The sequence below is a fragment of the Triticum dicoccoides genome, chromosome 3B (assembly GCF_002162155.2).
Source record: "Triticum dicoccoides isolate Atlit2015 ecotype Zavitan chromosome 3B, WEW_v2.0, whole genome shotgun sequence".
In the NCBI taxonomy this organism is placed as follows: Eukaryota; Viridiplantae; Streptophyta; class Magnoliopsida; order Poales; family Poaceae; genus Triticum; species Triticum dicoccoides.
Genome location: NC_041385.1, coordinates 623687932 through 623698477, shown reverse-complemented (window position 1 = coordinate 623698477; position 10546 = coordinate 623687932). Strand labels below are relative to the sequence as shown.

At 46.1% G+C, this 10546-nt stretch overlaps 1 long non-coding RNA gene across 1 annotated transcript; it reads right to left on the bottom strand.

The window, feature by feature from the left end:
• Window positions 1–236: 236 nt before the first annotated feature.
• On the bottom strand, window positions 237–8849 carry LOC119277480. Its single transcript, XR_005137147.1, has 3 exons — window positions 2299–8849; window positions 1029–2203; window positions 237–720 (listed from the first exon to the last, which is right to left on the bottom strand). It is a non-coding gene; the product is annotated as an uncharacterized LOC119277480 (long non-coding RNA).
• Between the last annotated feature and the right edge of the window lie 1697 nt (window positions 8850–10546).

Below are 10546 nucleotides of genomic sequence, written 5' to 3'. Positions count from 1 at the left end.
CCGGAGAGGGGATTCGTTGTCGTCATCATCATCAACCATCCTCCATAACCAATTTCATGATGCTCACCGCCGTGCATGAGTAATTCCATCGTAGGCTTGCTGGACGGTGATGATTTAGATGAGATTTACCATGTAATCTCTACTATTAAAGGGGGATCGAACGTCGTGATGGTTCGACCTCCTTCGACCCCCCTTCCCTTAGATCTCCCACACACACGCAGCAGCCCACCAACTCAGCCCACGTACGCAAAATCACCAACTCAGCCCACGTACGAGATCCAGATCCACAGTTCAACACACGAACTCAGCGCCCACCAACTCAGCCCACGTACGAGAACACACGAACAAGAAGTCCAGGAACCCCACGATCGCCACGAACGAGGACAAGGTCCATCGACCAAAAATCAAACTTCTTCGACCCGCCAACGAACGCCAGTTCTTCCTGGCGTACGAGCTCCATCAAGACACCAGTTCTTCCTGACGTACGAGCTCCATCCACACGCAAACGAACGCCGCCAAAACAGACGCCAGTTCGTCCGGCCACATCGTCCGCACGCGAGCTGTCGGAGCTGCACCCTCTGCTGATCGCCTCGCATGCCGAACCACAACCAGGGCGTCCAAACGCTCGACGGCTGTTGCTGCGTCATCTCCTGAGCCTGCCTACTGTCTTCTTCCTCTCCGACGGGGTGCCCGAACTCCCTAGGTTTGCCATCCAGACTCCTGTTCAAAACTTCATAATGTTAGTACTCCAACTACATTGAACAAGTTGTGGCATCTCTAATGTCCTATAGTATGTCATATCATTTTTGTAATGCAAAAAGACTGCAGGTTTATTTTAGTAATAAGAACATGTGTTGAAACTATCAAAAAAAATCTAGGAAATTCTGAAATCTAGGTAACCTCATACCATGTTTACTTTTACTGGATTCTAGAAGAACCGTAAATGAAAATGAAACATTACATCATGGGAACAAAGATGCCTCGCGACAGGAATAGTGATAGAACGAAATACTTTCATTTAAGCTCACCTCCAGAATCCTTTATATTCCAGATTGTTTTAACACCGCCAAAACAGAAACGCCGCTGAAATCGTCGTCCAGAATTTTTCATGCCCAGAAATTTTTTTTGGAAGGATTAGTCCGCAAACATACATCAGGGCATGCCCATTGTGACATAGAGACCATATGTTTCTATATTTATTTTCCAAAGAAAATGATATGTTTTTATGACAACATGAAGGGGAATACAGAGAGCTAGAAACCTATTGAGAGGCAAATCAATTAGAAGCCTATCAAATTAAAGGGTCAAGTTGAACCCGCAATATCAGAAGCAATTTTAGTACCATCAATATGTGGTCATATAAGATAATAGATCTTATTTTTGATGTGCATACAAATAGAAGGTTAGTACTTAAGTGTGCTCACAGTTTTTTTCATCGGTTCTAGGATAGAGTACTGATTGATCGAGTACGTATAGACGTTGTTGCATGCCTATTACTCTGAATATTCGGGTATGCACAATGGAACACATAATCCTACTAATTCTGGGGAAACAGATTTGGCCAACAGTATCTTGACCATTATAAATCTGCACGCATCAGTGATACAAATATGAAAATCACAAAAAGGACACTCGGATATCACAACTGCTTGTCATATTTTCTTAACTGGCAGCTATAATATTGAAATTCAACAGAGAGATCATGCATATTATTGGAAACAAACCAACAAACTATGGATATGTGGTTGCAATTGCAAGTGCAGGAAAAATATATTTCCTGTACATAAAACCTTGTGATTGTTTCTATTAATATATAGAGTAGAGATACTAGTTGCTTCAACGAAAAATGCAGGAAACTTTCATATGAATGTCTTAAATTGGTAATTCATCGATCCGGATCCTTCATGAAATACAACAAAGGAACCATGTAAGAAGAAACCTGAAACCAAAGTACCACATACAACTAAATAACCAACTTACTTTTTGCATGGAACAACATGAAAATCTTGCTATATATTTACCAGAAAAAACTGTGTTAGACATGATTTTGAGAAATCCAACAAACTGGTAAAATTTCAATGTCAGGTATATAGGGAACCATTAGAAGTCCAGGATCATACCTTCTCTTCGTCCGGGAAAACATACTAATTAGAGAACCATGCAGATAACTGAGATCTTGTTAATGGGTGATAGGCACATGAACCTGTACAACGTTTGAAAATTATTCAGAAGCAAAAATAACCAACTGTTGGATTTAAACGTGACATAATACAGAATCCTGTATAGTGTTTTTCGCACCACGTGGAGACAGACATCTTTCTCTCCACTCCTTCCCCTCCACCTTCATTCTTGTCGCCATGTCTGAGCCCTCTTTTTTAAAAGTTGAACTTCTACAAAATCTTGCACTTTATAAACTGAAATATACAAACTTCAGCCGTCAACATATAATAGCACAATCATTTTACTTTGGAAGAAAACCATATGCAAAGAACATGTCTATGAAAATGAACAAGTGAGTCCTAAAAGCCTGTTAAATGAGTCACCAGAGGTCATATCATTTTTGTAATTCAATTCATATCATTTTTTAATGCAAAAAGACTGCAGGTTTATTTAAGCTTCTATAGGACAGAAAGATGTCACAGGACAGACAACATCTCTATGATAAAGGAAAAAAAGGTATGTGTATGCCAATCACATGTCTGCACATAAGGTATTCAATAAGCTTCAAAACTTAACTTACATTCATCTTATCAGTTGTCGAATATGAGAGGACACCCAGATCACAACTCACCAATACACACCGACCACCATCTGGTTTTTTCATACGCGAACAAACAGGCACTACTAACTACAGTGTTTCGTCTTCCGATGATGATGACAATGTGCCCACGCAACTGCCTATGATGATTCCTATAGCCGGCAATCTCAAGGCCTTTCAGCCAGTGCCGCATGTGGAAACATCAATCGGTATCGCCCTTACACACGACTTTTTTTCACTTTGCATTTATACATTTATTAAAAAAATGGTTCTTCAGGAAATCATTCTCGTGAGGGCACTTAATATGATCACCATGCATCATTTCGAGGAACAGAGAGAAGCATTGACCATAATATTGGTTCAGGCATAGCACTTGGACTCGACACTGAAGACAATGTCCCTGAGCACATTGCTTCAAATGATATCAGTAAATCAGATAGAAAACAGAAAAGGCGAGACCAATATATAGCACGGCGAAATAGATTAACACCTGAACAGAGGGAGGAAATCAATGCACGTCGCAGAGAAGCTAGGAAAAAGAAAACAGAGGAGGAGAGGACTGCCCGTCAAAGAGAAGCCAGGCAACGAATGACATCAGAGGAGAAGCAACAGAGTAACACCCTTAGAAGGGCGGCCTACCAAAATATGTCAGTCCATGACAAGCAAGAGACAAATGCCCGCCGAAGAACACGTCTGCAAAACATATCACCTAAGGAGAAGCAGAACATGCTAGCTCAGTGCAAGAAGAGACTCGCAGCTAGGAGCAACACCCCTTGCACTGAATCCATCGCAATGCCGCGCCCTGATGCAGATACCTTAGCTACACCCAACCTGATGTCGAGCACTCATGCGTTGGCATGCAGAGAATCTGAAGCTTCAGCTCCTGCCCCTGCCCCCAGTTTTGCGAGTAAGGCTGGGAGAAACTTCGAATCAGACGGTAATCCTTCCATCTTTACTCTACTTGTTGTGTCCATGTGCATTGAACCAGTATTTAACGGCTCCACAACGGTGCAGGCGAGTACCTTAGTCGTACCCTGGATGATAATGATGCCCCCAGCAAACTCATAAATCCGTCGCAGCAAACCAATGATCACCAAATAGACGACCAGCAGAATCAAGCCCGTGAGCAGAGGCAGGAGAGCAGAGCACAGCGTAGGGCTCGGGAGCAAGCTCACAAACAAAGTATTAGAGCAAAGAACATTCAAGGGAGTGCCTTAAAACGAAGAGCGCGCGGGAAAATCATACCAGAAGGTGATAAGTCAGCATTGCTATATCGTCGTAATGCAAGCTTTCAAAAAAACGGAGGCCTGCAGGCCCAGATGCAAGTACCTTAGATGTGAACAAAGCAGCAACAAGCTCAGAAGCACCGCCCACAGGAGTTGCTTCACCAGCTTCCTCCCCTTCATCAAGCTTGCCATCATACACCATCGGAACCAATGGTAACCCTCTCATGTTTACTCCCCTCCTGGTGTGCACTCACAATAAAAACCATTACTTACCGGCTCAACAATGTTACAGCTGACATGGAGGCCTTCCTTAGCGGCATCATGGACGAGAATGCACTCTCCAGTGACCTCATGGATGATGAGTACTACCTATTTGCCGGTGAAGGTACTCCGCATCGCTGCTCATCCCTCTATATTATTGGTTTATGATGTGCATCCCATCGTGACTTATTATATCTCCACAATGCTTGCAGCATCCGACACTGATAGCACGGACCTCGATGAGCCCGTAGAATCCTCCAACACGGGATCTATCGACCTAGATCCTTTCAACTATGTCTACTCGAACATCCCAGACTGCACGCACATCCTGAAGCACGCGGCAAACTGCGAGCATTGCAAGGCCAAGAAGTTCAAGTACGAGACTGACGGCTTCTGCTGTCGGAACGGGGAGATTGAGCTAGCTGAACCCGAGCCTATCCCAGAGCTGATGAGGTTATGGACAAGCGCGGATGCAGACTCTCAGCATTTCCGAGAGAGCATTCGGTTCTTCAACGGGCACTTTGCCTTCACTACCCTTGGCGTCAGCCTAGACAACAACTACACAAACATGAAGTCCGGGGTGTACACGTTTCGGGCACATGGCACTATGTACCACAAGGTGCACTCGTTTGGTCCAAGATCTCGCCCTGAACATCTGCAGTTGTACTTCTACGATGACGATCCCAGCTTAAGCCATCGGAAGGAGGCCACCAAGCAATTGGACCAGCACGTTGTCAGCAAGTTAGTGGACGTCCTGAGGGAAAACCCCTACTCCCAACAGTTTAGGAGTTTGGGTGCCCACAAGGAAAACCTCGAGGAGTACCGGATAGACCTCAACATTTACCAGAAGCTAGACCAACGAAGATATAATAGACCCGTGTCATCCGTGGTGGCTGCGATTTGGGTCGAGGGAAGCAATCTAGCAAACAGGTTCAACCGCAGCATTACACTCTATGGGGACAACAACGAGAAGTATAGTATACATGCCACAGATGGCTGTTATGACCCGCTCTCGTATCCCCTCTTTTTTCCAAGGGGGGAGCTTGGTTGGCATCCAAATATCCCTAAGCACAATGTCCCTTGGGAGGTTGCACAACAACCAAGAGGAAACCGTGATAACGATTCAGGTGCGCCTGGTTGGTATGCTTATATGCCAGAAAAAGTTCTCTATCCTTCCATATGGTACCTAACCTTCTTCTTTCACGTCTTTCCACAGAGGGGAACAGCCGGTTGTGTGTCTCTGTCAGGGACTACTACTATTACCGGCTACAGACGCGCCCTGCGATATTCAACCCCATACTACATGGAGCATGCCTGTTTCAGCAGTGGGGTGTCGACATGTTCATCAAGATTGAGGGATGTAGGCTAAAGTGGATCAGGGACCACCAGAGAGAGATACATGTCGATCTATACCAAGGCCTTGTGGATAGCATCGCGGTTGGGGAGATGCGAGCGAGCGCTGTTGGGAAGAGGATCGTGCTGCCAGGGACGCATCAAGGAAGCAACCGAGACATGAAGCGGAGGCAGATGGACGCCATGGCACTCGTGCAGACATATGGGAAGCCTGACATCTTTTTGACTATGACATGCAATCCTAGCTGGGAGGAGATACTGAATGAGCTGCTTCCTGGCTAGACACCCCATGACCGACCAGATCTTGTGGCACGCATGTTCAGGGCCAAGCTGGAGACCATGAAAGAGATGTTGTTCAAAAAGCACATCCTTGGTGTTGTGGTAGCGCATGTGTATGTCGTCGAGTTCCAGAAGAGGGGCCTCCCCCATGCACACTTCCTGCTGATCATGAATTCAAGTTATAAACTCGTGGTGCCAGAGCAGTATGACCGCGTCATATCTGCAGAGCTCCCGGACAGGTATAAGTATCCGGAGCTCTATGCCATGGTCGTGAAGCATATGATGCACGGCCCATGTAGCAATCTTAATCCCAAAAATGTGTGCATGCAAGACTTGAAGTGCAAGAGCAAGTACCCACGACCGTTCAACCAGAACACCTTACAGGGGAAGGATTCATACCCGGTTTATCGACGGCGAGACGATGGTCGTCAGGCTAAGGTCCATCGTCAAATGCTGGATAATCGATGGGTCGTGCCTTACAACCCTTATCTGTTGCGGATGTTCAACTGCCACATAAATGTCGAGGTGTGCTCCAGCATCAAGGCTGTCAAGTACCTTTACAAATACGTATACAAGGGTCACGATCGAGCTTCATTCAGTATTGACCAGCCTGACAGCAACGGGGTTGTAGACGAGATTAAAAGGTATGTTGATGCGAGATGGGTTACTCCACCGGAGGCGATGTGGAGGATATTCGGCTTCAACCTTTCTGAGAGTTTCCCGTCGGTCCTACAGTTGCCGCTTCATCTCCCTAATATGTATAGTGTCACGTTCAAAGCAGGAGAGGACCTGACCGATGTCGTCGCACGTGATACTGCATCTAAGTCAATGCTGACAGAGTATTTCCTCGCTAATTAGTAGCACGTGTGGGCTCGGGATATCCTGTACAAGGACTTTCCAGGAAGTTTCACATGGCAGAGACAGAAATACTGGAGGCCGAGAGAAAAGCAGCACCAAGTAGGTTGAATCGTGTCAGCCCATCCAGCCGAGGGGGAGCGGTACTTTCTGCGAGTGCTGCTTAACCACATACCAGGCAAGACATCCTTCGAGGACCTGCAGACCGTGGATGGAGTGCTATGTGATAGCTTTCGTGAGGCTGCCGAGAGATTGGGCCTCATTGAGGCCGACAACACGCTTGACGAGTGTCTTACAGAGTCAACACAGTTCGCGATGCCAGCCTCACTTAGGAGGCTCTTTGCAACTATCTTGGTATTCTGCGAGCCAGGTGACGTGCGCGGTCTATGGGATAGGCACCTAGACGCGATGTCCGATGACTACCGTCGAATACACGCGTGCTCAAAGGCAGTGGAGCAGATGGTGTTGCTTGACATTAGGGGCATGCTACAGTCCATGGGCAAAGACATAGCATTGTTCCCTCTTCCGGACATCGACGAGACCTATGACACTACTGGAGGTGAGGCCAGAGAAGTCATCGAGGAGTCCGCCACCTGAGCAGAGGCTTGCATACGACGAGATACTAGCAGCAGTTGATGCTGGTGATGGTGGTATATTCTTTGTCGATGGCCCGGGAGGCACCGGGAAGACCTTCCTATACAGGTCACTTCTTGCAAAGGTTCAAGGCGAGGGCAAGATCGCGCTAGCTACAGCGACGTCAGGCATCGCAGCTTCCATCATGCCTGGAGGAAGGACAGCCCACTCAAGGTTCAAGATCCCACTCAACATTGAAGATGGGGGGTTGTGCAGCTTCACGAAGCAAAGTGGGACGGCCAAGCTCCTGCACATGGCTTCACTCATCCTATGGGACGAGGCCACCATGACGAAGCGGCAAGCGGTTGAGGCACTAGACAATAGCATGCGGGACATCATGGGCCGACGGGACCGACCATTCGGGGGAAAGACATTCGTGTTCGGTGGGGACTTCAGGTAGGTGCTTCCGATCGCAGGAAGGGGTCACGGGGTCAGATAATCAATGCTACCCTGCGGAGTTCGTACCTTTGGAATGGCATGCGCCAGCTAAGGCTCGTCACCAACATGAGGGCGCATAACGACCCGTGGTTCGCAGATTACTTGCTATGGGTAGGTAATGGGACCGAGGAAACTGACGAGGAAGGCAACATAAGGCTCCCCGAAGATATTTGCCGCCAACAGGAGACGGCGCTGACCTAGAGAAGCTAATCAACCATGCATTTCCTGCTCTGGACGACAACATGGCTGATCCAAATTACATGACATCTCGAGCAATCCTCTCCACCAACAACGACAACGTTGATAAGATAAATACGCGCATGATAGAGCGCTTCTAGGGCGAAGAGAAGATCTACCACAGTTTTGATAGTGCAGAGGATGATCCACACGGCTACTATGCCCCCGAATTCCTTAATAATCTGACTCCCAACGGGCTGCCTCCGCATGCACTCAAACTAAAGATAAATTGCCCTGTTATACTGTTGAGAAACATTGATCCAGCTAATGGGTTGTGTAACGGCACAAGGCTTGTGGTCCGGGGTTTTCAGAGGAACGCCATTGATGCAGAAATTGTGCTAGGACAACATGCTGGTAGGAGGGTGTTCCTTCCTCGGATACCTCTCTGCCCATCCGATGACGATATATTCCCTTTCAAGTTCAAGAGGAAGCAGTTCCCTATTAGGCTCAGCTTTGCCATGACAATCAACAAGGCGCAAGGGTAGACCATCCCAATTGTCGGGGTGTACCTACCGGACCCGGTTTTCTCTCACGGTCAGCTCTACGTCGCATTGTCTAGAGCCACATCAAAGAGGAACATCAAGATTCTCGCCATCAAGGACAATGGCAAGGGTAAGGGCAAGGGTAAGGAAGAAAGCAAGAATTCAAAGAAGCGAAAAAGATCTGAGCCCTTATTAACGACCATGAAGAACATAGTGTACAAGGAAGTCCTTAGCACATGAAGTTGCCGGATCAAATTATAGCAAGTCAAGGTAAAGTATGTTCATTTCTGCATTACAACCACATAACTATTGTAGATCTTAATGCACACTAACCTGAGTTTGTTTCTGTGTAGTACTCAGGCATAGTCAGTCTTCAGAAACCATGAGTATTCCTTTCGCGACATCTGCCCGTCCTATACCTGTTTAAGCTCGAAATAACAAGAGACAGCGTGAAATTTCAAACAGATGCAGGAGGAAGATGTTTGGATAGTGACTTGCTAAAGAAGAACAAAAATACTAAGGTGTCGTATTTCTTTCTAATGCATATGTTTTTTAATATGGTCAAAACCTGTGGCATCTAATATCATATATAGCAATATAAAAACTGACTTAAACTTCAATTTCATAGAATCTCTTGTTAGAAATACATGGACAAGGAACCATGTATCTGATAATTAATGAAGAACCCTAGCTGAGTGAAGCCATCAGTGATCTCCTCATATCTCTACTATCTCAACTATTAAAGGATGAGTTTTTCTAGGCGACAAATACTTCTATATGAAGAAAAGGAACATAATCTGTTGATCTGCTTTTTTCAGTACCTCTGTGATAAGATTTAGCACGCAGCTGACCTTAATTTCTAACACGTTCTTACACATCAATTTCAGGCCTCAAAATTCAATGAAGAAGAAGGTGATTCCAAAGTACCATGTACAGGATTAGAAACATCAACCTTAAGCTATTTGCCAAAAGATACAGACCAAGCTTTGCATTCGATTTTTACAAATGGTACATTAGTATGACTGTTACCATTGTAGAGTACTGACTTTTATGGCAGGTTACCTTGCATAAATCTGTATGATTCTGACATTGTGTTTTGCTTTGTTGAAATGCATTGTGGGTCTGTACAATTCGAAATTTGGTCAGGATTGGCAGATCGAATCTCCAGGAAGAGGAAGCTAGCCTCCTTGACCACAGTTCTTTTCCTTCTTAGAAGTTTCAAGACACTCAGGCACATCACCGAGAACACGCGAGTCACAACGTTAAGGTGTTAACCATCTTCTAGAGTAGACTATAACTATACACAATGTTAAGGCCATGCTGCTGCCTTTGCCTGATTGAGGCGTAAGTGATTTCCTTGGTCCGATCAATGCTCACGCCATGCCTTTTTTAATATGAACGGCTAAAATGGTTTAAACAATAACTATTAGAAGACACTTTGCATGTTCTACTAAAACCAAGTTTTACTAATTCTGTCCCTAAAAAGACTATACTTTTGGTTACGCTAACAAATTTCATGCGGTTAGCCCTTTAAACGAGTTTATTATGGGAAACAGAATTGGCAAAAAGTCCGTATCCAATCCAAACAACCCCAAGAAAGGTTTAATCCTCATCTCACTAAATAAACAACCTTATCCTAACCGTATACCGATACTACACATCTAGCTAGCCTTATATATAGGAGAGATTCAATCTACCTCCAGTTTTTTGCTTCACCGGCGGTGCCAATCCAACAGACCTACCAGTGCAGAACGCGGAGGGAGAGAGGGGAGTCGACCATGACAAGGTAAGATTCGTGAGCACCTTCATCCTGATGCACAGGGAGGGGAGCAGAGCTCGGTGGCGAAGAGAAGCCGTCGACGTCGTGGTGCACCACGGAATCCACTCCTGCTCGTACTCCGCCCATCCGGGCGATCATGGCTTGCTGCAGGGTCTCCTCGGGCTGCACGGCGCGCGCCGGTCGCCGGGCATTGCCAGCAGAAGACGCCGGGCGTTGCCAGCAGAAGATTCCGACCGGCGTGCCG